Source organism: Rhipicephalus microplus, chromosome 5 (assembly GCF_043290135.1).
Source record: "Rhipicephalus microplus isolate Deutch F79 chromosome 5, USDA_Rmic, whole genome shotgun sequence".
Classification (NCBI taxonomy): domain Eukaryota; kingdom Metazoa; phylum Arthropoda; class Arachnida; order Ixodida; family Ixodidae; genus Rhipicephalus; species Rhipicephalus microplus.
In genome coordinates, this window is record NC_134704.1 from 174,269,568 (window position 1) to 174,293,960 (window position 24,393).

Consider the following 24,393-nt stretch of genomic DNA (forward strand, 5'->3'; position numbering starts at 1 on the left):
AAAATCAGAAGAGACGTTAGTCTTGACTCTCGAGGCACCGGTGAGATTCGAACTCATGATCTCCTGTTTACTAGACAGGCGCTTTAACCAACTAAGCCACGGCGCCTGCGCAGCGTCTTGATCAGGCAGTGACACCATCAGAAGTATTTCGAACTAAACTTCGAAAACAAAAAACTAGAGAGACGTTTGTCTTGACTCTCGAGGCACCGGTGAGATTCGAACTCACGATAATCCTGTTTACTAGACAGGCGCTTTAACTAACTAAGCCACGGCGCCTGCGCAGCGTCTTGTTCAGGCAGTGACACCATCAGAATTATTTCGAACTAAACTTCGAAAACCAAAAACTAGAGAGACGTTTGTCTTGACTCTCGAGGCACCGGTGAGATTCGAACTCATGATCTCCTGTTTACTAGACAGGCGCTTTAACCAACTAAGCCACGGCGCCTGCGCAGCGTCTTGTTCAGACAGTGACACCATCAGAAGTATTTTGAACTGAACTTCGAAAAGAAAAAACTAGAGAGACGTTTGTCTTGACTCTCGAGGCACCGGTGAGATTCGAACTCATGATCTCCTGTTTACTAGACAGGCGCTTTAACCAACTAAGCCACGGCGCCTGCGCAGCGTCTTGATCAGGCAGTGACACCATCAGAAGTATTTCGAACTAAACTTCGAAAACAAAAAACTAGAGAGACGTTTGTCTTAACTCTCGAGGCACCGGTGAGATTCGAACTCACGATCTCCTGTTTACTAGACAGGCGCTTTAACTAACTAATCCACGGCGCCTGCGCAGCGTCTTGTTCAGGCAGTGACACCATCAGAAGTATTTGGAACTAAACTTGAAAACAAAAAACTAGAGATACGTTTGTCTTGACTCTCGAGGCACCGGTGAGATTCGAACTCAAGATCTCCCGTTTACTAGACAGGCGCTTTAACCAACTAAGCCATGGCGCCTGCACAGCGTCTTGTTCAGGAAGTGACGCGATCAGAAGTATTTCGAACTAAACTTCGAAAACAAAAAACTAGAGAGACGTTTGTCTTGACTATCGAGGCACCTGTGAGATTCAAACTCATGATCTCCTGTTCACTAGACAGGCGCTTTAACCAACTAATCCACGGCGCCTGCGCAGCGTCTTGTTCAGGCAGTGACACCATCAGAAGTATTTGGAACTAAACTTGAAAACAAAAAACTAGAGATACGTTTGTCTTCACTCTCGAGGCACCGGTGAGATTCGAACTCAAGATCTCCTGTTTACTAGACGGGCGCTTTAACCAACTAAGCCATGGCGCCTGCACAGCGTCTTGTTCAGGAAGTGACGCGATCAGAAGTATTTCGAACTAAACTTCGAAAACAAAAATTTAGAGAGACGTTTGTCTTGACTCTCGAGGCACCGGTGAGATTCGAGCTCACGATCTCCGGTTTACTAGACAGGCGCTTTAACTAACTAAGCCACGGCGCCTGCGCAGCGTCTTGTTCAGACAGTGACACCATCAGAAGTATTTCGAACTGAACTTTGAAAACAAAAAACTAGAGAGACGTTTGTCTTGACTCTCGAGGCACCGGTGAGATTCGAACTCATGATCTCCTGTTTACTAGACAGGCGCTTTAACCAACTAAGCCACGGCGCCTGCGCAGCGTCTTGATCAGGCAGTGACACCATCAGAAGTATTTCGAACTAAACTTCGAAAACAAAAAACTAGAGAGACGTTTGTCTTGACTCTCGAGGCACCGGTGAGATTCGAACTCACGATCTCCGGTTTACTAGACAGGCGCTTTAACTAACTAAGCCACGGCGCCTGCGCAGCGTCTTGTTCAGACAGTGACACCATCAGAAGTATTTTGAACTGAACTTCGAAAAGAAAAAACTAGAGAGACGTTTGTCTTGACTCTCGAGGCACCGGTGAGATTCGAACTCATGATCTCCTGTTTACTAGACAGGCGCTTTAACCAACTAAGCCACGGCGCCTGCGCAGCGTCTTGATCAGGCAGTGACACCATCAGAAGTATTTCGAACTAAACTTCGAAAACAAAAAACTAGAGAGACGTTTGCCTTGACTCTCGAGGCACCGGTGAGATTCGAACTCACGATCTCCTGTTTACTAGACAGGAAATTTAACCAAATAAGCCACGGCGTCTGCGCAGCGTCTTGTTCAGGCAGTGACACCATTGGAAGTATTTCGAACAATACTTCGAAAACAAAAAAAATCAGAAGAGACGTTAGTCTTGACTCTCGAGGCACCGGTGAGATTCGAACTCACGATCTCCTGTTTGCTAGACAGGCCCTTTAACCAACTAAGCCAAGGCGCCTGCGCAGCGTCTTGTTCAGGGAGTGACACCATCACAAGTATTTAGAACTAAACTTCGAAAACAAAAAACTACAGAGACGTTTGTCTTGACTCTCGAGGCACCGGTGAGATTCCAACTCACGATCTCCGGTTTACTAGACAGGAAATTTAACCAAATAAGCCACGGCGTCTGCGCAGCATCTTGTTCAGGCAGTGACACCATTGGAAGTATTTCGAACAATACTTCGAAAACAAAAAAAATCAGAAGAGACGTTAGTCTTGACTCTCGAGGCACCGGTGAGATTCGAACTCACGATCTCCTGTTTGCTAGACAGGCGCTTTAACCAACTAAGCCAAGGCGCCTGCGCAGCGTCTTGTTCAGGGAGTGACACCATCACAAGTATTTAGAACTAAACTTCGAAAACAAAAAACTACAGAGACGTTTGTCTTGACTCTCGAGGCACCGGTGAGATTCCAACTCACGATCTCCTGTTCACTAGACAGGAAATTTAACCAAATAAGCCACGGCGTCTGCGCAGCATCTTGTTCAGGCAGTGACACCATTGGAAGTATTTCGAACAATACTTCGAAAACAAAAAAAAATCAGAAGAGACGTTAGTCTTGACTCTCGAGGCACCGGTGAGATTCGAACTCATGATCTCCTGTTTACTAGACAGGCGCTTTAACCAACTAAGCCACGGCGCCTGCGCAGCGTCTTGATCAGGCAGTGACACCATCAGAAGTATTTCGAACTAAACTTCGAAAACAAAAAACTAGAGAGACGTTTGTCTTGACTCTCGAGGCACCGGTGAGATTCGAACTCACGATCTCCTGTTTACTAGACAGGCGCTTTAACTAACTAAGCCACGGCGCCTGCGCAGCGTCTTGTTCAGGCAGTGACACCATCAGAATTATTTCGAACTAAACTTCGAAAACCAAAAACTAGAGAGACGTTTGTCTTGACTCTCGAGGCACCGGTGAGATTCGAACTCATGATCTCCTGTTTACTAGACAGGCGCTTTAACCAGCTAAGCCACTGCGCCTGCGCAGCGTCTTGTTCAGGCAGTGACACCATCAGAAGTATTTCGAACTAAACTTCGAAAACAAAAAACTAGAGAGACGTTTGTCTTGACTCTCGAGGCACCGGTGAGATTCGAACTCATGATCTCCTGTTTACTAGACAGGCGCTTTAACCAACTAAGCCACGGCGCCTGCGCAGCGTCTTGATCAGGCAGTGACACCATCAGAAGTATTTCGAACTAAACTTCGAAAACAAAAAACTAGAGAGACGTTTGCCTTGACTCTCGAGGCACCGGTGAGATTCGAACTCACGATCTCCTGTTTACTAGACAGGAAATTTAACCAAATAAGCCACGGCGTCTGCGCAGCGTCTTGTTCAGGCAGTGACACCATTGGAAGTATTTCGAACAATACTTCGAAAACAAAAAAAATCAGAAGAGACGTTAGTCTTGACTCTCGAGGCACCGGTGAGATTCGAACTCACGATCTCCTGTTTGCTAGACAGGCCCTTTAACCAACTAAGCCAAGGCGCCTGCGCAGCGTCTTGTTCAGGGAGTGACACCATCACAAGTATTTAGAACTAAACTTCGAAAACAAAAAACTACAGAGACGTTTGTCTTGACTCTCGAGGCACCGGTGAGATTCCAACTCACGATCTCCGGTTTACTAGACAGGAAATTTAACCAAATAAGCCACGGCGTCTGCGCAGCATCTTGTTCAGGCAGTGACACCATTGGAAGTATTTCGAACAATACTTCGAAAACAAAAAAAATCAGAAGAGACGTTAGTCTTGACTCTCGAGGCACCGGTGAGATTCGAACTCACGATCTCCTGTTTGCTAGACAGGCGCTTTAACCAACTAAGCCAAGGCGCCTGCGCAGCGTCTTGTTCAGGGAGTGACACCATCACAAGTATTTAGAACTAAACTTCGAAAACAAAAAACTACAGAGACGTTTGTCTTGACTCTCGAGGCACCGGTGAGATTCCAACTCACGATCTCCTGTTCACTAGACAGGAAATTTAACCAAATAAGCCACGGCGTCTGCGCAGCATCTTGTTCAGGCAGTGACACCATTGGAAGTATTTCGAACAATACTTCGAAAACAAAAAAAAATCAGAAGAGACGTTAGTCTTGACTCTCGAGGCACCGGTGAGATTCGAACTCATGATCTCCTGTTTACTAGACAGGCGCTTTAACCAACTAAGCCACGGCGCCTGCGCAGCGTCTTGATCAGGCAGTGACACCATCAGAAGTATTTCGAACTAAACTTCGAAAACAAAAAACTAGAGAGACGTTTGTCTTGACTCTCGAGGCACCGGTGAGATTCGAACTCACGATCTCCTGTTTACTAGACAGGCGCTTTAACTAACTAAGCCACGGCGCCTGCGCAGCGTCTTGTTCAGGCAGTGACACCATCAGAATTATTTCGAACTAAACTTCGAAAACCAAAAACTAGAGAGACGTTTGTCTTGACTCTCGAGGCACCGGTGAGATTCGAACTCATGATCTCCTGTTTACTAGACAGGCGCTTTAACCAGCTAAGCCACTGCGCCTGCGCAGCGTCTTGTTCAGGCAGTGACACCATCAGAAGTATTTCGAACTAAACTTCGAAAACAAAAAACTAGAGAGACGTTTGTCTTGACTCTCGAGGCACCGGTGAGATTCGAACTCACGATCACCGGTTTACTAGACAGGCGCTTTAACTAACTAAGCCACGGCGCCTGCGCAGCGTCTTGTTCAGACAGTGACACCATCAGAAGTATTTTGAACTGAACTTCGAAAAGAAAAAACTAGAGAGACGTTTGTCTTGACTCTCGAGGCACCGGTGAGATTCGAACTCATGATCTCCTGTTTACTAGACAGGCGCTTTTACCAACTAAGCCACGGCGCCTGCGCAGCGTCTTGTTCAGACAGTGACACCATCAGAAGAATTTTGAACTGAACTTCGAAAAGAAAAAACTAGAGAGACGTTTGTCTTGACTCTCGAGGCACCGGTGAGATTCGAACTCATGATCTCCTGTTTACTAGACAGGCGCTTTTACCAACTAAGCCACGGCGCCTGCGCAGCGTCTTGATCAGGCAGTGACACCATCAGAAGTATTTCGAACTAAACTTCGAAAACAAAAAACTAGAGAGACGTTTGTCTTGACTCTCGAGGCACCGGTGAGATTCGAACTCACGATCTCCTGTTTACTAGACAGGCGCTTTAACTAACTAATCCACGGCGCCTGCGCAGCGTCTTGTTCAGGCAGTGACACCATCAGAAGTATTTGGAACTAAACTTGAAAACAAAAAACTAGAGATACGTTTGTCTTGACTCTCGAGGCACCGGTGAGATTCGAACTCAAGATCTTCTGTTTACTAGACAGGCGCTTTAACCAACTAAGCCATGGCGCCTGCACAGCGTCTTGTTCAGGAAGTGACGCGATCAGAAGTATTTCGAACTAAACTTCGAAAACAAAAAACTAGAGAGACGTTTGTCTTGACTCTCGAGGCACCGGTGAGATTCGAACTCACGATCTCCTGTTTACTAGACAGGAAATTTAACCAAATAAGCCACGGCGTCTGCGCAGCGTCTTGTTCAGGCAGTGACACCATTGGAAGTATTTCGAACAATACTTCGAAAACAAAAAAAATCAGAAGAGACGTTAGTCTTGACTCTCGAGGCACCGGTGAGATTCGAACTCACGATCTCCTGTTTGCTAGACAGGCGCTTTAACCAACTAAGCCAAGGCGCCTGCGCAGCGTCTTGTTCAGGGAGTGACACCATCACAAGTATTTAGAACTAAACTTCGAAAACAAAAAACTAGAGAGACGTTTGTCTTGACTCTCGAGGCACCGGTGAGATTCCAACTCACGATCTCCGGTTTACTAGACAGGAAATTTAACCAAATAAGCCACGGCGTCTGCGCAGCATCTTGTTCAGGCAGTGACACCATTGGAAGTATTTCGAACTGAACTTCGAAAACAAAAAAACTAGAGAGACGTTTGTCTTGACTCTCGAGGCACCGGTGAGATTCGAACTCACGATCTGCTGTTTACTAGACAGGCGCTTTAACCAACTAAGCCACGGCGCCTGCGCAGCGTCTTGTTCAGGCAGTGACACCATCAGAAGTATTTCGAAATAAACTTCGAAAACAAAAAACTAGAGAGAAGTTTGTCTTGACTCTCGAGGCACCGGTGAGATTCGAACTCACGATCTCCTGTTTACTAGACAGGCGCTTTAACTAACTAAGCCACGGCGCCTGCGCAGCATTTTGTTCAGGCAGTGACACCATCAGAAGTATTTCGAACTAAACTTCGAAAACAAAAGTACTGAAAGTTGGGCGAGTTCGTACTCGATCATGACTTCTTTGCGCAAACACGTACACGGACACAAGGAAAAGAGGCAAACAACACGGGCGCCCGTGTTGTTTGCCTCTTTTCCTTGTGTCCGTGTACGTATTTGCGCAAAGAAGTCATGAATGTTCCAAAACAAAAAACTAGAGAGACGTTAGTCTTGACTCCTGAGGCACCGGTGAGATTTAAACTCACGATCTCCTGTTTACTAGACAGGCGCTTTAACTAACTAATCCACGGCGCCTGCGCAGCGTCTTGTTCAGGCAGTGACACCATCAGAAGTATTTCGAACTAAACTTCGAAAACAAAAAACTAGAGAGACGTTTGTCTTGACTATCGAGGCACCTGTGAGATTCAAACTCATGATCTCCTGTTCACTAGACAGGCGCTTTAACCAACTAAGCCACGGCGCCTGCGCAGCGTCTTGTTCAGGCAGTGACACCATCAGAAGTATTTCGAAATAAACATCGAAAACAAAAAACTAGAGAGACGTTTGTCTTGACTCTCGAGGCACCGGTGAGATTCCAACTCACGATCTCCGGTTTACTAGACAGGAAATTTAACCAAATAAGCCCCGGCGTCTGCGCAGCGTCTTGTTCAGGCAGTGACACCATTGGAAGTATTTCGAACAATACTTCGAAAACAAAAAAAATCAGAAGAGACGTTAGTCTTGACTCTCGACTCGAGACACCGGTGAGATTCGAACTCACGATCTCCTGTTTGCTAGACAGGCGCTTTAACCAACTAAGCCAAGGCGCCTGCGCAGCGTCTTGTTCAGGGAGTGACACCATCACAAGTATTTAGAACTAAACTTCGAAAACAAAAAACTACAGAGACGTTTGTCTTGACTCTCGAGGCACCGGTGAGATTCCAACTCACGATCTCCGGTTTACTAGACAGGAAATTTAACCAAATAAGCCACGGCGTCTGCGCAGCGTCTTGTTCAGGCAGTGACACCATTGGAAGTATTTCGAACAATACTTCGAAAACAAAAAAAAATCAGAAGAGACGTTAGTCTTGACTCTCGAGGCACCAGTGAGATTCGAACTCACGATCTGCTGTTTACTAGACAGGCGCTTTAACCAACTAAGCCACGGCGCTTGTGCAGCGTGTTGTTCAGGCAGTGACAGCATCAAAAGTATTTCGAACTAAACTTCGAGAACAAAAAACTTGAGAGACGTTTGTCTTGCTTCTCGAGGCACAGGTGAGATTCGAACTCACGATCTTCCTTTCACTAGACAGGCGCTTTAACTAACTAAGCCACGGCGCCTGCGCAGCGTCTTGTTCAGGCAGTGACACCATCACAAGTATTTAGAACTAAACTTCGAAAACAAAAAACTACAGAGACGTTTGTCTTGACTCTCGAGGCACCGGTGAGATTCCAACTCACGATCTCCGGTTTACTAGACAGGAAATTTAACCAAATAAGCCACGGCGTCTGCGCAGCATCTTGTTCAGGCAGTGACACCATTGGAAGTATTTCGAACAATACTTCGAAAACAAAAAAAATCAGAAGAGACGTTAGTCTTGACTCTCGAGGCACCGGTGAGATTCGAACTCACGATCTCCTGTTTGCTAGACAGGCGCTTTAACCAACTAAGCCAAGGCGCCTGCGCAGCGTCTTGTTCAGGGAGTGACACCATCACAAGTATTTAGAACTAAACTTCGAAAACAAAAAACTACAGAGACGTTTGTCTTGACTCTCGAGGCACCGGTGAGATTCCAACTCACGATCTCCGGTTTACTAGACAGGAAATTTAACCAAATAAGCCACGGCGTCTGCGCAGCATCTTGTTCAGGCAGTGACACCATTGGAAGTATTTCGAACAATACTTCGAAAACAAAAAAAAAATCAGAAGAGACGTTAGTCTTGACTCTCGAGGCACCGGTGAGATTCGAACGCACGATCTCCTGTTTGCTAGACAGGCGCTTTAACCAACTAAGCCACGGCGCTTGTGCAGCGTCTTGTTCAGGCAGTGACACCATCAGAAGTATTTCGAACTAAACTTCGAGAACAAAAAACTTGAGAGACGTTTGTCTTGCTTCTCGAGGCACAGGTGAGATTCGAACTCACGATCTTCCTTTCACTAGACAGGCGCTTTAACTAACTAAGCCACGGCGCCTGCGCAGCGTCTTGTTCAGGCAGTGACACCATCAGAATTATTTCGAACTAAACTTCGAAAACCAAAAACTAGAGAGACGTTTGTCTTGACTCTCGAGGCACCGGTGAGATTCGAACTCATGATCTCCTGTTTACTAGACAGGCGCTTTAACCAACTAAGCCACGGCGCCTGCGCAGCGTCTTGTTCAGGCAGTGACACCATCAGAAGTATTTCGAACTAAACTTCGAAAACAAAAAACTAGAGAGATGTTTGTCATGACTCTCGAGGCAGCGGTGAGATTCGAACTCACGATCTCCTGTTTACTAGACAGGCGCTTTAACTAACTAAGCCACGGCGCCTGCGCAGCATTTTGTTCAGGCAGTGACACCATCAGAAGTATTTCGAACTAAACTTCGAAAACAAAAGTACTGAAAGTTGGGCGAGTTCGTACTCGATCATGACTTCTTTGCGCAAACACGTACACGGACACAAGGAAAAGAGGCAAACAACACGGGCGCCCGTGTTGTTTGCCTCTTTTCCTTGTGTCCGTGTACGTATTTGCGCAAAGAAGTCATGAATGTTCCAAAACAAAAAACTAGAGAGACGTTAGTCTTGACTCCCGAGGCACCGGTGAGATTTAAACTCACGATCTCCTGTTTACTAGACAGGCGCTTTAACTAACTAATCCACGGCGCCTGCGCAGCGTCTTGTTCAGGCAGTGACACCATCAGAAGTATTTGGAACTAAACTTCGAAAACAAAAAACTAGAGAGACGTTTGTGTTGACTCTCGAGGCACCGGTGAGATTCGAACTCACGATCTCCTGTTTACTAGACAGGAAATTTAACCAAATAAGCCACGGCGTCTGCGCAGCATCTTGTTCAGGCAGTGACACCATTGGAAGTATTTCGAACAATACTTCGAAAACAAAAAAAATCAGAAGAGACGTTAGTCTTGACTCTCGAGGCACCGGTGAGATTCGAACTCATGATCTCCTGTTTACTAGACAGGCGCTTTTACCAACTAAGCCACGGCGCCTGCGCAGCGTCTTGATCAGGCAGTGACACCATCAGAAGTATTTCGAACTAAACTTCGAAAACAAAAAACTAGAGAGACGTTTGTCTTGACTCTCGAGGCACCGGTGAGATTCGAACTCACGATCTCCTGTTTACTAGACAGGCGCTTTAACTAACTAATCCACGGCGCCTGCGCAGCGTCTTGTTCAGGCAGTGACACCATCAGAAGTATTTGGAACTAAACTTGAAAACAAAAAACTAGAGATACGTTTGTCTTGACTCTCGAGGCACCGGTGAGATTCGAACTCAAGATCTTCTGTTTACTAGACAGGCGCTTTAACCAACTAAGCCATGGCGCCTGCACAGCGTCTTGTTCAGGAAGTGACGCGATCAGAAGTATTTCGAACTAAACTTCGAAAACAAAAAACTAGAGAGACGTTTGTCTTGACTCTCGAGGCACCGGTGAGATTCGAACTCACGATCTCCTGTTTACTAGACAGGAAATTTAACCAAATAAGCCACGGCGTCTGCGCAGCGTCTTGTTCAGGCAGTGACACCATTGGAAGTATTTCGAACAATACTTCGAAAACAAAAAAAATCAGAAGAGACGTTAGTCTTGACTCTCGAGGCACCGGTGAGATTCGAACTCACGATCTCCTGTTTGCTAGACAGGCGCTTTAACCAACTAAGCCAAGGCGCCTGCGCAGCGTCTTGTTCAGGGAGTGACACCATCACAAGTATTTAGAACTAAACTTCGAAAACAAAAAACTAGAGAGACGTTTGTCTTGACTCTCGAGGCACCGGTGAGATTCCAACTCACGATCTCCGGTTTACTAGACAGGAAATTTAACCAAATAAGCCACGGCGTCTGCGCAGCATCTTGTTCAGGCAGTGACACCATTGGAAGTATTTCGAACTGAACTTCGAAAACAAAAAAACTAGAGAGACGTTTGTCTTGACTCTCGAGGCACCGGTGAGATTCGAACTCACGATCTGCTGTTTACTAGACAGGCGCTTTAACCAACTAAGCCACGGCGCCTGCGCAGCGTCTTGTTCAGGCAGTGACACCATCAGAAGTATTTCGAAATAAACTTCGAAAACAAAAAACTAGAGAGAAGTTTGTCTTGACTCTCGAGGCACCGGTGAGATTCGAACTCACGATCTCCTGTTTACTAGACAGGCGCTTTAACTAACTAAGCCACGGCGCCTGCGCAGCATTTTGTTCAGGCAGTGACACCATCAGAAGTATTTCGAACTAAACTTCGAAAACAAAAGTACTGAAAGTTGGGCGAGTTCGTACTCGATCATGACTTCTTTGCGCAAACACGTACACGGACACAAGGAAAAGAGGCAAACAACACGGGCGCCCGTGTTGTTTGCCTCTTTTCCTTGTGTCCGTGTACGTATTTGCGCAAAGAAGTCATGAATGTTCCAAAACAAAAAACTAGAGAGACGTTAGTCTTGACTCCTGAGGCACCGGTGAGATTTAAACTCACGATCTCCTGTTTACTAGACAGGCGCTTTAACTAACTAATCCACGGCGCCTGCGCAGCGTCTTGTTCAGGCAGTGACACCATCAGAAGTATTTCGAACTAAACTTCGAAAACAAAAAACTAGAGAGACGTTTGTCTTGACTATCGAGGCACCTGTGAGATTCAAACTCATGATCTCCTGTTCACTAGACAGGCGCTTTAACCAACTAAGCCACGGCGCCTGCGCAGCGTCTTGTTCAGGCAGTGACACCATCAGAAGTATTTCGAAATAAACATCGAAAACAAAAAACTAGAGAGACGTTTGTCTTGACTCTCGAGGCACCGGTGAGATTCCAACTCACGATCTCCGGTTTACTAGACAGGAAATTTAACCAAATAAGCCCCGGCGTCTGCGCAGCGTCTTGTTCAGGCAGTGACACCATTGGAAGTATTTCGAACAATACTTCGAAAACAAAAAAAATCAGAAGAGACGTTAGTCTTGACTCTCGAGGCACCGGTGAGATTCGAACTCACGATCTCCTGTTTGCTAGACAGGCGCTTTAACCAACTAAGCCAAGGCGCCTGCGCAGCGTCTTGTTCAGGGAGTGACACCATCACAAGTATTTAGAACTAAACTTCGAAAACAAAAAACTACAGAGACGTTTGTCTTGACTCTCGAGGCACCGGTGAGATTCCAACTCACGATCTCCGGTTTACTAGACAGGAAATTTAACCAAATAAGCCACGGCGTCTGCGCAGCGTCTTGTTCAGGCAGTGACACCATTGGAAGTATTTCGAACAATACTTCGAAAACAAAAAAAAATCAGAAGAGACGTTAGTCTTGACTCTCGAGGCACCAGTGAGATTCGAACTCACGATCTGCTGTTTACTAGACAGGCGCTTTAACCAACTAAGCCACGGCGCTTGTGCAGCGTGTTGTTCAGGCAGTGACAGCATCAAAAGTATTTCGAACTAAACTTCGAGAACAAAAAACTTGAGAGACGTTTGTCTTGCTTCTCGAGGCACAGGTGAGATTCGAACTCACGATCTTCCTTTCACTAGACAGGCGCTTTAACTAACTAAGCCACGGCGCCTGCGCAGCGTCTTGTTCAGGCAGTGACACCATCACAAGTATTTAGAACTAAACTTCGAAAACAAAAAACTACAGAGACGTTTGTCTTGACTCTCGAGGCACCGGTGAGATTCCAACTCACGATCTCCGGTTTACTAGACAGGAAATTTAACCAAATAAGCCACGGCGTCTGCGCAGCATCTTGTTCAGGCAGTGACACCATTGGAAGTATTTCGAACAATACTTCGAAAACAAAAAAAATCAGAAGAGACGTTAGTCTTGACTCTCGAGGCACCGGTGAGATTCGAACTCACGATCTCCTGTTTGCTAGACAGGCGCTTTAACCAACTAAGCCAAGGCGCCTGCGCAGCGTCTTGTTCAGGGAGTGACACCATCACAAGTATTTAGAACTAAACTTCGAAAACAAAAAACTACAGAGACGTTTGTCTTGACTCTCGAGGCACCGGTGAGATTCCAACTCACGATCTCCGGTTTACTAGACAGGAAATTTAACCAAATAAGCCACGGCGTCTGCGCAGCATCTTGTTCAGGCAGTGACACCATTGGAAGTATTTCGAACAATACTTCGAAAACAAAAAAAAATCAGAAGAGACGTTAGTCTTGACTCTCGAGGCACCGGTGAGATTCGAACGCACGATCTCCTGTTTGCTAGACAGGCGCTTTAACCAACTAAGCCACGGCGCTTGTGCAGCGTCTTGTTCAGGCAGTGACACCATCAGAAGTATTTCGAACTAAACTTCGAGAACAAAAAACTTGAGAGACGTTTGTCTTGCTTCTCGAGGCACAGGTGAGATTCGAACTCACGATCTTCCTTTCACTAGACAGGCGCTTTAACTAACTAAGCCACGGCGCCTGCGCAGCGTCTTGTTCAGGCAGTGACACCATCAGAATTATTTCGAACTAAACTTCGAAAACCAAAAACTAGAGAGACGTTTGTCTTGACTCTCGAGGCACCGGTGAGATTCGAACTCATGATCTCCTGTTTACTAGACAGGCGCTTTAACCAACTAAGCCACGGCGCCTGCGCAGCGTCTTGTTCAGGCAGTGACACCATCAGAAGTATTTCGAACTAAACTTCGAAAACAAAAAACTAGAGAGATGTTTGTCATGACTCTCGAGGCAGCGGTGAGATTCGAACTCACGATCTCCTGTTTACTAGACAGGCGCTTTAACTAACTAAGCCACGGCGCCTGCGCAGCATTTTGTTCAGGCAGTGACACCATCAGAAGTATTTCGAACTAAACTTCGAAAACAAAAGTACTGAAAGTTGGGCGAGTTCGTACTCGATCATGACTTCTTTGCGCAAACACGTACACGGACACAAGGAAAAGAGGCAAACAACACGGGCGCCCGTGTTGTTTGCCTCTTTTCCTTGTGTCCGTGTACGTATTTGCGCAAAGAAGTCATGAATGTTCCAAAACAAAAAACTAGAGAGACGTTAGTCTTGACTCCCGAGGCACCGGTGAGATTTAAACTCACGATCTCCTGTTTACTAGACAGGCGCTTTAACTAACTAATCCACGGCGCCTGCGCAGCGTCTTGTTCAGGCAGTGACACCATCAGAAGTATTTGGAACTAAACTTCGAAAACAAAAAACTAGAGAGACGTTTGTGTTGACTCTCGAGGCACCGGTGAGATTCGAACTCACGATCTCCTGTTTACTAGACAGGAAATTTAACCAAATAAGCCACGGCGTCTGCGCAGCATCTTGTTCAGGCAGTGACACCATTGGAAGTATTTCGAACAATACTTCGAAAACAAAAAAAATCAGAAGAGACGTTAGTCTTGACTCTCGAGGCACCGGTGAGATTCGAACTCATGATCTCCTGTTTACTAGACAGGCGCTTTAACCAACTAAGCCACGGCGCCTGCGCAGCGTCTTGATCAGGCAGTGACACCATCAGAAGTATTTCGAACTAAACTTCGAAAACAAAAAACTAGAGAGACGTTTGTCTTGACTCTCGAGGCACCGGTGAGATTCGAACTCACGATCTCCTGTTTACTAGACAGGCGCTTTAACTAACTAAGCCACGGCGCCTGCGCAGCGTCTTGTTCAGGCAGTGACACCATCAGAATTATTTCGAACTAAACTTCGAAAACCAAAAACTAGAGAGACGTTTGTCTTGACTCTCGAGGCACCGGTGAGATTCGAACTCATGATCTCCTGTTTACTAGACAGGCGCTTTAACCAACTAAGCCACGGTGCCTGCGCAGCGTCTTGATCAGGCAGTGACACCATCAGAAGTATTTCGAACTAAACTTCGAAAACAAAAAACTAGAGAGACGTTTGTCTTAACTCTCGAGGCACCGGTGAGATTCGAACTCACGATCTCCTGTTTACTAGACAGGCGCTTTAACTAACTAATCCACGGCGCCTGCGCAGCGTCTTGTTCAGGCAGTGACACCATCAGAAGTATTTGGAACTAAACTTGAAAACAAAAAACTAGAGATACGTTTGTCTTGACTCTCGAGGCTCCGGTGAGATTCGAACTCAAGATCTCCCGTTTACTAGACAGGCGCTTTAACCAACTAAGCCATGGCGCCTGCACAGCGTCTTGTTCAGGAAGTGACGCGATCAGAAGTATTTCGAACTAAACTTCGAAAACAAAAAACTAGAGAGACGTTTGTCTTGACTATCGAGGCATCTGTGAGATTCAAACTCATGATCTCCTGTTCACTAGACAGGCGCTTTAACCAACTAATCCACGGCGCCTGCGCAGCGTCTTGTTCAGGCAGTGACACCATCAGAAGTATTTGGAACTAAACTTGAAAACAAAAAACTAGAGATACGTTTGTCTTCACTCTCGAGGCACCGGTGAGATTCGAACTCAAGATCTCCTGTTTACTAGACAGGCGCTTTAACCAACTAAGCCATGGCGCCTGCACAGCGTCTTGTTCAGGAAGTGACGCGATGAGAAGTATTTCGAACTAAACTTCGAAAACAAAAATTTAGAGAGACGTTTGTCTTGACTCTCGAGGCACCGGTGAGATTCCAACTCACGATCTCCGGTTTACTAGACAGGAAATTTAACCAAATAAGCCACGGCGTCTGCGCAGCATCTTGTTCAGGCAGTGACACCATTGGAAGTATTTCGAACAATACTTCGAAAACAAAAAAAATCAGAAGAGACGTTAGTCTTGACTCTCGAGGCACCGGTGAGATTCGAACTCACGATCTCCTGTTTGCTAGACAGGCGCTTTAACCAACTAAGCCAAGGCGCCTGCGCAGCGTCTTGTTCAGGGAGTGACACCATCACAAGTATTTAGAACTAAACTTCGAAAACAAAAAACTACAGAGACGTTTGTCTTGACTCTCGAGGCACCGGTGAGATTCCAACTCACGATCTCCGGTTTACTAGACAGGAAATTTAACCAAATAAGCCACGGCGTCTGCGCAGCATCTTGTTCAGGCAGTGACACCATTGGAAGTATTTCGAACAATACTTCGAAAACAAAAAAAAATCAGAAGAGACGTTAGTCTTGACTCTCGAGGCACCGGTGAGATTCGAACGCACGATCTCCTGTTTGCTAGACAGGCGCTTTAACCAACTAAGCCACGGCGCTTGTGCAGCGTCTTGTTCAGGCAGTGACACCATCAGAAGTATTTCGAACTAAACTTCGAGAACAAAAAACTTGAGAGACGTTTGTCTTGCTTCTCGAGGCACAGGTGAGATTTGAACTCACGATCTTCCTTTCACTAGACAGGCGCTTTAACTAACTAAGCCACGGCGCCTGCGCAGCGTCTTGTTCAGGCAGTGACACCATCAGAAGTATTTCGAACTAAACTTCGAAAACAAAAAACTAGAGAGACGTTTGTCTTGACTCTCGAGGCACCGGTGAGATTCGAACTCACGATCTCCTGTTTACTAGACAGGAAATTTAACCAAATAAGCCACGGCGTCTGCGCAGCGTCTTGTTCAGGCAGTGACACCATTGGAAGTATTTCGAACAATACTTCGAAAACAAAAAAATCAGAAGAGACGTTAGTCTTGACTCTCGAGACACCGGTGAGATTCGAACTCACGATCTCCTGTTTGCTAGACAGGCGCTTTAACCAACTAAGCCAAGGCGCCTGCGCAGCGTCTTGTTCAGGGAGTGACACCATCACAAGTATTTAGAACTAAACTTCGAAAACAAAAAACTACAGAGACGTTTGTCTTGACTCTCGAGGCACCGGTGAGATTCCAACTCACGATCTCCTGTTTACTAGACAGGCGCTTTAACTAAGCCACGGCGCCTGCGCAGCATTTTGTTCAGGCAGTGACACCATCAGAAGTATTTCGAACTAAACTTCGTAAACAAAAGTACTGAAAGTTGGGCGAGTTCGTACTCGATCATGACTTCTTTGCGCAAACACGTACACGGACACAAGGAAAAGAGGCAAACAACACGGGCGCCCGTGTTGTTTGCCTCTTTTCCTTGTGTCCGTGTACGTATTTGCGCAAAGAAGTCATGAATGTTCCAAAACAAAAAACTAGAGAGACGTTAGTCTTGACTCCCGAGGCACCGGTGAGATTTAAACTCACGATCTCCTGTTTACTAGACAGGCGCTTTAACTAACTAATCCACGGCGCCTGCGCAGCGTCTTGTTCAGGCAGTGACACCATCAGAAGTATTTGGAACTAAACTTCGAAAACAAAAAACTAGAGAGACGTTTGTCTTGACTCTCGAGGCACCGGTGAGATTCGAACTCACGATCTCCTGTTTACTAGACAGGAAATTTAACCAAATAAGCCACGGCGTCTGCGCAGCATCTTGTTCAGGCAGTGACACCATTGGAAGTATTTCGAACAATACTTCGAAAACAAAAAAAATCAGAAGAGACGTTAGTCTTGACTCTCGAGGCACCGGTGAGATTCGAACTCATGATCTCCTGTTTACTAGACAGGCGCTTTAACCAACTAAGCCACGGCGCCTGCGCAGCGTCTTGATCAGGCAGTGACACCATCAGAAGTATTTCGAACTAAACTTCGAAAACAAAAAACTAGAGAGACGTTTGTCTTGACTCTCGAGGCACCGGTGAGATTCGAACTCACGATAATCCTGTTTACTAGACAGGCGCTTTAACTAACTAAGCCACGGCGCCTGCGCAGCGTCTTGTTCAGGCAGTGACACCATCAGAATTATTTCGAACTAAACTTCGAAAACCAAAAACTAGAGAGACGTTTGTCTTGACTCTCGAGGCACCGGTGAGATTCGAACTCATGATCTCCTGTTTACTAGACAGGCGCTTTAACCAACTAAGCCACGGCGCCTGCGCAGCGTCTTGTTCAGACAGTGACACCATCAGAAGTATTTTGAACTGAACTTCGAAAAGAAAAAACTAGAGAGACGTTTGTCTTGACTCTCGAGGCACCGGTGAGATTCGAACTCATGATCTCCTGTTTACTAGACAGGCGCTTTAACCAACTAAGCCACGGCGCCTGCGCAGCGTCTTGATCAGGCAGTGACACCATCAGAAGTATTTCGAACTAAACTTCGAAAACAAAAAACTAGAGAGACGTTTGTCTTAACTCTCGAGGCACCGGTGAGATTCGAACTCACGATCTCCTGTTTACTAGACAGGCGCTTTAACTAACTAATCCACGGCGCCTGCGCAGCGTCTTGTTCAGGCAGTGACACCATCAGAAGTATTTGGAACTAAACTTGAAAACAAAAAACTAGAGATACGTTTGTCTTGACTCTCGAGGCACCGGTGAGATTCGAACTCAAGATCTCCCGTTTACTAGACAGGCGCTTTAACCAACTAAGCCATGGCGCCTGCACAGCGTCTTGTTCAGGAAGTGACGCGATCAGAAGTATTTCGAACTAAACTTCGAAAACAAAAAACTAGAGAGACGTTTGTCTTGACTATCGAGGCACCTGTGAGATTCAAACTCATGATCTCCTGTTCACTAGACAGGCGCTTTAACCAACTAATCCACGGCGCCTGCGCAGCGTCTTGTTCAGGCAGTGACACCATCAGAAGTATTTGGAACTAAACTTGAAAACAAAAAACTAGAGATACGTTTGTCTTCACTCTCGAGGCACCGGTGAGATTCGAACTCAAGATCTCCTGTTTACTAGACAGGCGCTTTAACCAACTAAGCCATGGCGCCTGCACAGCGTCTTGTTCAGGAAGTGACGCGATCAGAAGTATTTCGAACTAAACTTCGAAAACAAAAATTTAGAGAGACGTTTGTCTTGACTCTCGAGGCACCGGTGAGATTCGAGCTCACGATCTCCGGTTTACTAGACAGGCGCTTTAACTAACTAAGCCACGGCGCCTGCGCAGCGTCTTGTTCAGACAGTGACACCATCAGAAGTATTTCGAACTGAACTTTGAAAACAAAAAACTAGAGAGACGTTTGTCTTGACTCTCGAGGCACCGGTGAGATTCGAACTCATGATCTCCTGTTTACTAGACAGGCGCTTTAACCAACTAAGCCACGGCGCCTGCGCAGCGTCTTGATCAGGCAGTGACACCATCAGAAGTATTTCGAACTAAACTTCGAAAACAAAAAACTAGAGAGACGTTTGTCTTGACTCTCGAGGCACCGGTGAGATTCGAACTCACGATCTCCGGTTTACTAGACAGGCGCTTTAACTAACTAAGCCACGGCGCCTGCGCAGCGTCTTGTTCAGACAGTGACACCATCAGAAGTATTTTGAACTGAACTTCGAAAAGAAAAAACTAGAGAGACGTTTGTCTTGACTCTCGAGGCACCGGTGAGATTCGAACTCATGATCTCCTGTTTACTAGACAGGCGCTTTAACCAACTAAGCCACGGCGCCTGCGCAGCGTCTTGATCAGGCAGTGACACCATCAGAAGTATTTCGAACTAAACTTCGAAAACAAAAAACTAGAGAGACGTTTGCCTTGACTCTCGAGGCACCGGTGAGATTCGAACTCACGATCTCCTGTTTACTAGACCGGAAATTTAACCAAATAAGCCACGGCGTCTGCGCAGCGTCTTGTTCAGGCAGTGACACCATTGGAAGTATTTCGAACAATACTTCGAAAACAAAAAAAATCAGAAGAGACGTTAGTCTTGACTCTCGAGGCACCGGTGAGATTCGAACTCACGATCTCCTGTTTGCTAGACAGGCCCTTTAACCAACTAAGCCAAGGCGCCTGCGCAGCGTCTTGTTCAGGGAGTGACACCATCACAAGTATTTAGAACTAAACTTCGAAAACAAAAAACTACAGTGACGTTTGTCTTGACTCTCGAGGCACCGGTGAGATTCCAACTCACGATCTCCGGTTTACTAGACAGGAAATTTAACCAAATAAGCCACGGCGTCTGCGCAGCATCTTGTTCAGGCAGTGACACCATTGGAAGTATTTCGAACAATACTTCGAAAACAAAAAAAATCAGAAGAGACGTTAGTCTTGACTCTCGAGGCACCGGTGAGATTCGAACTCACGATCTCCTGTTTGCTAGACAGGCGCTTTAACCAACTAAGCCAAGGCGCCTGCGCAGCGTCTTGTTCAGGGAGTGACACCATCACAAGTATTTAGAACTAAACTTCGAAAACAAAAAACTACAGAGACGTTTGTCTTGACTCTCGAGGCACCGGTGAGATTCCAACTCACGATCTCCTGTTCACTAGACAGGAAATTTAACCAAATAAGCCACGGCGTCTGCGCAGCATCTTGTTCAGGCAGTGACACCATTGGAAGTATTTCGAACAATACTTCGAAAACAAAAAAAAATCAGAAGAGACGTTAGTCTTGACTCTCGAGGCACCGGTGAGATTCGAACGCACGATCTCCTGTTTGCTAGACAGGCGCTTTAACCAACTAAGCCACGGCGCTTGTGCAGCGTCTTGTTCAGGCAGTGACACCATCAGAAGTATTTCGAACTAAACTTCGAGAACAAAAAACTTGAGAGACGTTTGTCTTGCTTCTCGAGGCACAGGTGAGATTCGAACTCACGATCTTCCTTTCACTAGACAGGCGCTTTAACTAACTAAGCCACGGCGCCTGCGCAGCGTCTTGTTCAGGCAGTGACACCATCAGAATTATTTCGAACTAAACTTCGAAAACCAAAAACTAGAGAGACGTTTGTCTTGACTCTCGAGGCACCGGTGAGATTCGAACTCATGATCTGTTTACTAGACAGGCGCTTTAACCAGCTAAGCCACGGCGCCTGCGCAGCGTCTTGTTCAGGCAGTGACACCATCAGAAGTATTTCGAACTAAACTTCGAAAACAAAAAACTAGAGAGACGTTTGTCTTGACTCTCGAGGCACCGGTGAGATTCGAACTCACGATCACCGGTTTACTAGACAGGCGCTTTAACTAACTAAGCCACGGCGCCTGCGCAGCGTCTTGTTCAGACAGTGACACCATCAGAAGTATTTTGAACTGAACTTCGAAAAGAAAAAACTAGAGAGACGTTTGTCTTGACTCTCGAGGCACCGGTGAGATTCGAACTCATGATCTCCTGTTTACTAGACAGGCGCTTTTACCAACTAAGCCACGGCGCCTGCGCAGCGTCTTGTTCAGACAGTGACACCATCAGAAGTATTTTGAACTGAACTTCGAAAAGAAAAAACTAGAGAGACGTTTGTCTTGACTCTCGAGGCACCGGTGAGATTCGAACTCATGATCTCCTGTTTACTAGACAGGCGCTTTTACCAACTAAGCCACGGCGCCTGCGCAGCGTCTTGATCAGGCAGTGACACCATCAGAAGTATTTCGAACTAAACTTCGAAAACAAAAAACTAGAGAGACGTTTGTCTTGACTCTCGAGGCACCGGTGAGATTCGAACTCACGATCTCCTGTTTACTAGACAGGCGCTTTAACTAACTAATCCACGGCGCCTGCGCAGCGTCTTGTTCAGGCAGTGACACCATCAGAAGTATTTGGAACTAAACTTGAAAACAAAAAACTAGAGATACGTTTGTCTTGACTCTCGAGGCACCGGTGAGATTCGAACTCAAGATCTTCTGTTTACTAGACAGGCGCTTTAACCAACTAAGCCATGGCGCCTGCACAGCGTCTTGTTCAGGAAGTGACGCGATCAGAAGTATTTCGAACTAAACTTCGAAAACAAAAAACTAGAGAGACGTTTGTCTTGACTCTCGAGGCACCGGTGAGATTCGAACTCACGATCTCCTGTTTACTAGACAGGAAATTTAACCAAATAAGCCACGGCGTCTGCGCAGCGTCTTGTTCAGGCAGTGACACCATTGGAAGTATTTCGAACAATACTTCGAAAACAAAAAAAATCAGAAGAGACGTTAGTCTTGACTCTCGAGGCACCGGTGAGATTCGAACTCACGATCTCCTGTTTGCTAGACAGGCGCTTTAACCAACTAAGCCAAGGCGCCTGCGCAGCGTCTTGTTCAGGGAGTGACACCATCACAAGTATTTAGAACTATACTTCGAAAACAAAAAACTACAGAGACGTTTGTCTTGACTCTCGAGGCACCGGTGAGATTCCAACTCACGATCTCCGGTTTACTAGACAGGAAATTTAACCAAATAAGCCACGGCGTCTGCGCAGCATCTTGTTCAGGCAGTGACACCATTGGAAGTATTTCGAACAATACTTCGAAAACAAAAAAAAATCAGAAGAGACGTTAGTCTTGACTCTCGAGGCACCGGTGAGATTCGAACGCACGATCTCCTGTTTGCTAGACAGGCGCTTTAACCAACTAAGCCACGGCGCTTGTGCAGCGTCTTGTTCAGGCAGTGACACCATCAGAAGTATTTCGAACTAAACTTCGAGAACAAAAAACTTGAGAGACGTTTGTCTTGCTTCTCGAGGCACAGGTGAGATTTGAACTCACGATCTTCCTTTCACTAGACAGGCGCTTTAACTAACTAAGCCACGGCGCCTGCGCAGCGTCTTGTTCAGGCAGTGACACCATCAGAAGTATTTCGAACTAAACTTCGAAAACAAAAAACTAGAGAGACGTTTGTCTTGACTCTCGAGGCACCGGTGAGATTCGAACTCACGATCTCCTGTTTACTAGACAGGAAATTTAACCAAATAAGCCACGGCGTCTGCGCAGCGTCTTGTTCAGGCAGTGACACCATTGGAAGTATTTCGAACAATACTTCGAAAACAAAAAAATCAGAAGAGACGTTAGTCTTGACTCTCGAGACACCGGTGAGATTCGAACTCACGATCTCCTGTTTGCTAGACAGGCGCTTTAACCAACTAAGCCAAGGCGCCTGCGCAGCGTCTTGTTCAGGGAGTGACACCATCACAAGTATTTAGAACTAAACTTCGAAAACAAAAAACTACAGAGACGTTTGTCTTGACTCTCGAGGCACCGGTGAGATTCCAACTCACGATCTCCTGTTTACTAGACAGGCGCTTTAACTAAGCCACGGCGCCTGCGCAGCATTTTGTTCAGGCAGTGACACCATCAGAAGTATTTCGAACTAAACTTCGTAAACAAAAGTACATAAAGTTGGGCGAGTTCGTACTCGATCATGACTTCTTTGCGCAAACACGTACACGGACACAAGGAAAAGAGGCAAACAACACGGGCGCCCGTGTTGTTTGCCTCTTTTCCTTGTGTCCGTGTACGTATTTGCGCAAAGAAGTCATGAATGTTCCAAAACAAAAAACTAGAGAGACGTTAGTCTTGACTCCCGAGGCACCGGTGAGATTTAAACTCACGATCTCCTGTTTACTAGACAGGCGCTTTAACTAACTAATCCACGGCGCCTGCGCAGCGTCTTGTTCAGGCAGTGACACCATCAGAAGTATTTGGAACTAAACTTCGAAAACAAAAAACTAGAGAGACGTTTGTCTTGACTCTCGAGGCACCGGTGAGATTCGAACTCACGATCTCCTGTTTACTAGACAGGAAATTTAACCAAATAAGCCACGGCGTCTGCGCAGCATCTTGTTCAGGCAGTGACACCATTGGAAGTATTTCGAACAATACTTCGAAAACAAAAAAAATCAGAAGAGACGTTAGTCTTGACTCTCGAGGCACCGGTGAGATTCGAACTCATGATCTCCTGTTTACTAGACAGGCGCTTTAACCAACTAAGCCACGGCGCCTGCGCAGCGTCTTGATCAGGCAGTGACACCATCAGAAGTATTTCGAACTAAACTTCGAAAACAAAAAACTAGAGAGACGTTTGTCTTGACTCTCGAGGCACCGGTGAGATTCGAACTCACGATAATCCTGTTTACTAGACAGGCGCTTTAACTAACTAAGCCACGGCGCCTGCGCAGCGTCTTGTTCAGGCAGTGACACCATCAGAATTATTTCGAACTAAACTTCGAAAACCAAAAACTAGAGAGACGTTTGTCTTGACTCTCGAGGCACCGGTGAGATTCGAACTCATGATCTCCTGTTTACTAGACAGGCGCTTTAACCAACTAAGCCACGGCGCCTGCGCAGCGTCTTGTTCAGACAGTGACACCATCAGAAGTATTTTGAACTGAACTTCGAAAAGAAAAAACTAGAGAGACGTTTGTCTTGACTCTCGAGGCACCGGTGAGATTCGAACTCATGATCTCCTGTTTACTAGACAGGCGCTTTAACCAACTAAGCCACGGCGCCTGCGCAGCGTCTTGATCAGGCAGTGACACCATCAGAAGTATTTCGAACTAAACTTCGAAAACAAAAAACTAGAGAGACGTTTGTCTTAACTCTCGAGGCACCGGTGAGATTCGAACTCACGATCTCCTGTTTACTAGACAGGCGCTTTAACTAACTAATCCACGGCGCCTGCGCAGCGTCTTGTTCAGGCAGTGACACCATCAGAAGTATTTGGAACTAAACTTGAAAACAAAAAACTAGAGATACGTTTGTCTTCACTCTCGAGGCACCGGTGAGATTCGAACTCAAGATCTCCTGTTTACTAGACAGGCGCTTTAACCAACTAAGCCATGGCGCCTGCACAGCGTCTTGTTCAGGAAGTGACGCGATCAGAAGTATTTCGAACTAAACTTCGAAAACAAAAATTTAGAGAGACGTTTGTCTTGACTCTCGAGGCACCGGTGAGATTCGAGCTCACGATCTCCGGTTTACTAGACAGGCGCTTTAACTAACTAAGCCACGGCGCCTGCGCAGCGTCTTGTTCAGACAGTGACACCATCAGAAGTATT

The 24,393-nt window shown here is 46.2% G+C and overlaps 53 non-coding genes across 53 annotated transcripts; all 53 read right to left on the reverse strand.

Annotated features, from left to right (window-relative positions):
- Positions 1-32: 32 nt before the first annotated feature.
- On the reverse strand, positions 33-106 carry TRNAT-AGU (transfer RNA threonine (anticodon AGU)). Its single transcript has one exon. It is a non-coding gene; the product is annotated as a tRNA-Thr (tRNA).
- A 265-nt stretch (positions 107-371) lies between these two features.
- On the reverse strand, positions 372-445 carry TRNAT-AGU (transfer RNA threonine (anticodon AGU)). The gene has a single exon. It is a non-coding gene; the product is annotated as a tRNA-Thr (tRNA).
- A 95-nt stretch (positions 446-540) lies between these two features.
- Positions 541-614, reverse strand: TRNAT-AGU (transfer RNA threonine (anticodon AGU)). The gene has a single exon. It is a non-coding gene; the product is annotated as a tRNA-Thr (tRNA).
- A 938-nt stretch (positions 615-1,552) lies between these two features.
- TRNAT-AGU (transfer RNA threonine (anticodon AGU)) lies at positions 1,553-1,626 on the reverse strand. The gene has a single exon. It is a non-coding gene; the product is annotated as a tRNA-Thr (tRNA).
- A 264-nt stretch (positions 1,627-1,890) lies between these two features.
- TRNAT-AGU (transfer RNA threonine (anticodon AGU)) lies at positions 1,891-1,964 on the reverse strand. The gene has a single exon. It is a non-coding gene; the product is annotated as a tRNA-Thr (tRNA).
- A 267-nt stretch (positions 1,965-2,231) lies between these two features.
- On the reverse strand, positions 2,232-2,305 carry TRNAA-AGC (transfer RNA alanine (anticodon AGC)). Its single transcript has one exon. It is a non-coding gene; the product is annotated as a tRNA-Ala (tRNA).
- A 267-nt stretch (positions 2,306-2,572) lies between these two features.
- On the reverse strand, positions 2,573-2,646 carry TRNAA-AGC (transfer RNA alanine (anticodon AGC)). The gene has a single exon. It is a non-coding gene; the product is annotated as a tRNA-Ala (tRNA).
- Positions 2,647-2,914: 268 nt separating this feature from the next.
- Positions 2,915-2,988, reverse strand: TRNAT-AGU (transfer RNA threonine (anticodon AGU)). Its single transcript has one exon. It is a non-coding gene; the product is annotated as a tRNA-Thr (tRNA).
- Positions 2,989-3,083: 95 nt separating this feature from the next.
- TRNAT-AGU (transfer RNA threonine (anticodon AGU)) lies at positions 3,084-3,157 on the reverse strand. Its single transcript has one exon. It is a non-coding gene; the product is annotated as a tRNA-Thr (tRNA).
- A 264-nt stretch (positions 3,158-3,421) lies between these two features.
- TRNAT-AGU (transfer RNA threonine (anticodon AGU)) lies at positions 3,422-3,495 on the reverse strand. The gene has a single exon. It is a non-coding gene; the product is annotated as a tRNA-Thr (tRNA).
- Positions 3,496-3,762: 267 nt separating this feature from the next.
- TRNAA-AGC (transfer RNA alanine (anticodon AGC)) lies at positions 3,763-3,836 on the reverse strand. Its single transcript has one exon. It is a non-coding gene; the product is annotated as a tRNA-Ala (tRNA).
- A 267-nt stretch (positions 3,837-4,103) lies between these two features.
- On the reverse strand, positions 4,104-4,177 carry TRNAA-AGC (transfer RNA alanine (anticodon AGC)). The gene has a single exon. It is a non-coding gene; the product is annotated as a tRNA-Ala (tRNA).
- A 268-nt stretch (positions 4,178-4,445) lies between these two features.
- TRNAT-AGU (transfer RNA threonine (anticodon AGU)) lies at positions 4,446-4,519 on the reverse strand. The gene has a single exon. It is a non-coding gene; the product is annotated as a tRNA-Thr (tRNA).
- A 95-nt stretch (positions 4,520-4,614) lies between these two features.
- TRNAT-AGU (transfer RNA threonine (anticodon AGU)) lies at positions 4,615-4,688 on the reverse strand. The gene has a single exon. It is a non-coding gene; the product is annotated as a tRNA-Thr (tRNA).
- Positions 4,689-5,121: 433 nt separating this feature from the next.
- On the reverse strand, positions 5,122-5,195 carry TRNAT-AGU (transfer RNA threonine (anticodon AGU)). Its single transcript has one exon. It is a non-coding gene; the product is annotated as a tRNA-Thr (tRNA).
- A 95-nt stretch (positions 5,196-5,290) lies between these two features.
- Positions 5,291-5,364, reverse strand: TRNAT-AGU (transfer RNA threonine (anticodon AGU)). Its single transcript has one exon. It is a non-coding gene; the product is annotated as a tRNA-Thr (tRNA).
- Positions 5,365-5,968: 604 nt separating this feature from the next.
- Positions 5,969-6,042, reverse strand: TRNAA-AGC (transfer RNA alanine (anticodon AGC)). The gene has a single exon. It is a non-coding gene; the product is annotated as a tRNA-Ala (tRNA).
- A 265-nt stretch (positions 6,043-6,307) lies between these two features.
- On the reverse strand, positions 6,308-6,381 carry TRNAT-AGU (transfer RNA threonine (anticodon AGU)). The gene has a single exon. It is a non-coding gene; the product is annotated as a tRNA-Thr (tRNA).
- A 95-nt stretch (positions 6,382-6,476) lies between these two features.
- On the reverse strand, positions 6,477-6,550 carry TRNAT-AGU (transfer RNA threonine (anticodon AGU)). The gene has a single exon. It is a non-coding gene; the product is annotated as a tRNA-Thr (tRNA).
- Positions 6,551-7,328: 778 nt separating this feature from the next.
- TRNAA-AGC (transfer RNA alanine (anticodon AGC)) lies at positions 7,329-7,402 on the reverse strand. The gene has a single exon. It is a non-coding gene; the product is annotated as a tRNA-Ala (tRNA).
- Positions 7,403-8,180: 778 nt separating this feature from the next.
- TRNAA-AGC (transfer RNA alanine (anticodon AGC)) lies at positions 8,181-8,254 on the reverse strand. Its single transcript has one exon. It is a non-coding gene; the product is annotated as a tRNA-Ala (tRNA).
- A 269-nt stretch (positions 8,255-8,523) lies between these two features.
- TRNAA-AGC (transfer RNA alanine (anticodon AGC)) lies at positions 8,524-8,597 on the reverse strand. The gene has a single exon. It is a non-coding gene; the product is annotated as a tRNA-Ala (tRNA).
- A 264-nt stretch (positions 8,598-8,861) lies between these two features.
- On the reverse strand, positions 8,862-8,935 carry TRNAT-AGU (transfer RNA threonine (anticodon AGU)). The gene has a single exon. It is a non-coding gene; the product is annotated as a tRNA-Thr (tRNA).
- A 773-nt stretch (positions 8,936-9,708) lies between these two features.
- On the reverse strand, positions 9,709-9,782 carry TRNAT-AGU (transfer RNA threonine (anticodon AGU)). Its single transcript has one exon. It is a non-coding gene; the product is annotated as a tRNA-Thr (tRNA).
- A 604-nt stretch (positions 9,783-10,386) lies between these two features.
- Positions 10,387-10,460, reverse strand: TRNAA-AGC (transfer RNA alanine (anticodon AGC)). Its single transcript has one exon. It is a non-coding gene; the product is annotated as a tRNA-Ala (tRNA).
- Positions 10,461-10,725: 265 nt separating this feature from the next.
- On the reverse strand, positions 10,726-10,799 carry TRNAT-AGU (transfer RNA threonine (anticodon AGU)). The gene has a single exon. It is a non-coding gene; the product is annotated as a tRNA-Thr (tRNA).
- A 95-nt stretch (positions 10,800-10,894) lies between these two features.
- TRNAT-AGU (transfer RNA threonine (anticodon AGU)) lies at positions 10,895-10,968 on the reverse strand. The gene has a single exon. It is a non-coding gene; the product is annotated as a tRNA-Thr (tRNA).
- Positions 10,969-11,741: 773 nt separating this feature from the next.
- Positions 11,742-11,815, reverse strand: TRNAA-AGC (transfer RNA alanine (anticodon AGC)). Its single transcript has one exon. It is a non-coding gene; the product is annotated as a tRNA-Ala (tRNA).
- A 778-nt stretch (positions 11,816-12,593) lies between these two features.
- On the reverse strand, positions 12,594-12,667 carry TRNAA-AGC (transfer RNA alanine (anticodon AGC)). Its single transcript has one exon. It is a non-coding gene; the product is annotated as a tRNA-Ala (tRNA).
- Positions 12,668-12,935: 268 nt separating this feature from the next.
- On the reverse strand, positions 12,936-13,009 carry TRNAA-AGC (transfer RNA alanine (anticodon AGC)). Its single transcript has one exon. It is a non-coding gene; the product is annotated as a tRNA-Ala (tRNA).
- Positions 13,010-13,273: 264 nt separating this feature from the next.
- TRNAT-AGU (transfer RNA threonine (anticodon AGU)) lies at positions 13,274-13,347 on the reverse strand. Its single transcript has one exon. It is a non-coding gene; the product is annotated as a tRNA-Thr (tRNA).
- A 773-nt stretch (positions 13,348-14,120) lies between these two features.
- On the reverse strand, positions 14,121-14,194 carry TRNAT-AGU (transfer RNA threonine (anticodon AGU)). The gene has a single exon. It is a non-coding gene; the product is annotated as a tRNA-Thr (tRNA).
- Positions 14,195-14,289: 95 nt separating this feature from the next.
- On the reverse strand, positions 14,290-14,363 carry TRNAT-AGU (transfer RNA threonine (anticodon AGU)). Its single transcript has one exon. It is a non-coding gene; the product is annotated as a tRNA-Thr (tRNA).
- A 95-nt stretch (positions 14,364-14,458) lies between these two features.
- TRNAT-AGU (transfer RNA threonine (anticodon AGU)) lies at positions 14,459-14,532 on the reverse strand. Its single transcript has one exon. It is a non-coding gene; the product is annotated as a tRNA-Thr (tRNA).
- A 941-nt stretch (positions 14,533-15,473) lies between these two features.
- Positions 15,474-15,547, reverse strand: TRNAA-AGC (transfer RNA alanine (anticodon AGC)). The gene has a single exon. It is a non-coding gene; the product is annotated as a tRNA-Ala (tRNA).
- A 268-nt stretch (positions 15,548-15,815) lies between these two features.
- On the reverse strand, positions 15,816-15,889 carry TRNAA-AGC (transfer RNA alanine (anticodon AGC)). Its single transcript has one exon. It is a non-coding gene; the product is annotated as a tRNA-Ala (tRNA).
- Positions 15,890-16,324: 435 nt separating this feature from the next.
- TRNAA-AGC (transfer RNA alanine (anticodon AGC)) lies at positions 16,325-16,398 on the reverse strand. The gene has a single exon. It is a non-coding gene; the product is annotated as a tRNA-Ala (tRNA).
- Positions 16,399-17,167: 769 nt separating this feature from the next.
- On the reverse strand, positions 17,168-17,241 carry TRNAT-AGU (transfer RNA threonine (anticodon AGU)). The gene has a single exon. It is a non-coding gene; the product is annotated as a tRNA-Thr (tRNA).
- A 265-nt stretch (positions 17,242-17,506) lies between these two features.
- Positions 17,507-17,580, reverse strand: TRNAT-AGU (transfer RNA threonine (anticodon AGU)). Its single transcript has one exon. It is a non-coding gene; the product is annotated as a tRNA-Thr (tRNA).
- Positions 17,581-17,675: 95 nt separating this feature from the next.
- TRNAT-AGU (transfer RNA threonine (anticodon AGU)) lies at positions 17,676-17,749 on the reverse strand. The gene has a single exon. It is a non-coding gene; the product is annotated as a tRNA-Thr (tRNA).
- Positions 17,750-18,687: 938 nt separating this feature from the next.
- On the reverse strand, positions 18,688-18,761 carry TRNAT-AGU (transfer RNA threonine (anticodon AGU)). Its single transcript has one exon. It is a non-coding gene; the product is annotated as a tRNA-Thr (tRNA).
- A 264-nt stretch (positions 18,762-19,025) lies between these two features.
- TRNAT-AGU (transfer RNA threonine (anticodon AGU)) lies at positions 19,026-19,099 on the reverse strand. The gene has a single exon. It is a non-coding gene; the product is annotated as a tRNA-Thr (tRNA).
- A 267-nt stretch (positions 19,100-19,366) lies between these two features.
- Positions 19,367-19,440, reverse strand: TRNAA-AGC (transfer RNA alanine (anticodon AGC)). The gene has a single exon. It is a non-coding gene; the product is annotated as a tRNA-Ala (tRNA).
- A 267-nt stretch (positions 19,441-19,707) lies between these two features.
- Positions 19,708-19,781, reverse strand: TRNAA-AGC (transfer RNA alanine (anticodon AGC)). Its single transcript has one exon. It is a non-coding gene; the product is annotated as a tRNA-Ala (tRNA).
- A 268-nt stretch (positions 19,782-20,049) lies between these two features.
- On the reverse strand, positions 20,050-20,123 carry TRNAA-AGC (transfer RNA alanine (anticodon AGC)). The gene has a single exon. It is a non-coding gene; the product is annotated as a tRNA-Ala (tRNA).
- A 599-nt stretch (positions 20,124-20,722) lies between these two features.
- TRNAT-AGU (transfer RNA threonine (anticodon AGU)) lies at positions 20,723-20,796 on the reverse strand. Its single transcript has one exon. It is a non-coding gene; the product is annotated as a tRNA-Thr (tRNA).
- Positions 20,797-20,891: 95 nt separating this feature from the next.
- TRNAT-AGU (transfer RNA threonine (anticodon AGU)) lies at positions 20,892-20,965 on the reverse strand. The gene has a single exon. It is a non-coding gene; the product is annotated as a tRNA-Thr (tRNA).
- A 604-nt stretch (positions 20,966-21,569) lies between these two features.
- Positions 21,570-21,643, reverse strand: TRNAA-AGC (transfer RNA alanine (anticodon AGC)). Its single transcript has one exon. It is a non-coding gene; the product is annotated as a tRNA-Ala (tRNA).
- Positions 21,644-21,911: 268 nt separating this feature from the next.
- On the reverse strand, positions 21,912-21,985 carry TRNAA-AGC (transfer RNA alanine (anticodon AGC)). The gene has a single exon. It is a non-coding gene; the product is annotated as a tRNA-Ala (tRNA).
- A 435-nt stretch (positions 21,986-22,420) lies between these two features.
- TRNAA-AGC (transfer RNA alanine (anticodon AGC)) lies at positions 22,421-22,494 on the reverse strand. Its single transcript has one exon. It is a non-coding gene; the product is annotated as a tRNA-Ala (tRNA).
- Positions 22,495-23,263: 769 nt separating this feature from the next.
- TRNAT-AGU (transfer RNA threonine (anticodon AGU)) lies at positions 23,264-23,337 on the reverse strand. Its single transcript has one exon. It is a non-coding gene; the product is annotated as a tRNA-Thr (tRNA).
- Positions 23,338-23,602: 265 nt separating this feature from the next.
- On the reverse strand, positions 23,603-23,676 carry TRNAT-AGU (transfer RNA threonine (anticodon AGU)). The gene has a single exon. It is a non-coding gene; the product is annotated as a tRNA-Thr (tRNA).
- Positions 23,677-23,771: 95 nt separating this feature from the next.
- TRNAT-AGU (transfer RNA threonine (anticodon AGU)) lies at positions 23,772-23,845 on the reverse strand. Its single transcript has one exon. It is a non-coding gene; the product is annotated as a tRNA-Thr (tRNA).
- Between the last annotated feature and the right edge of the window lie 548 nt (positions 23,846-24,393).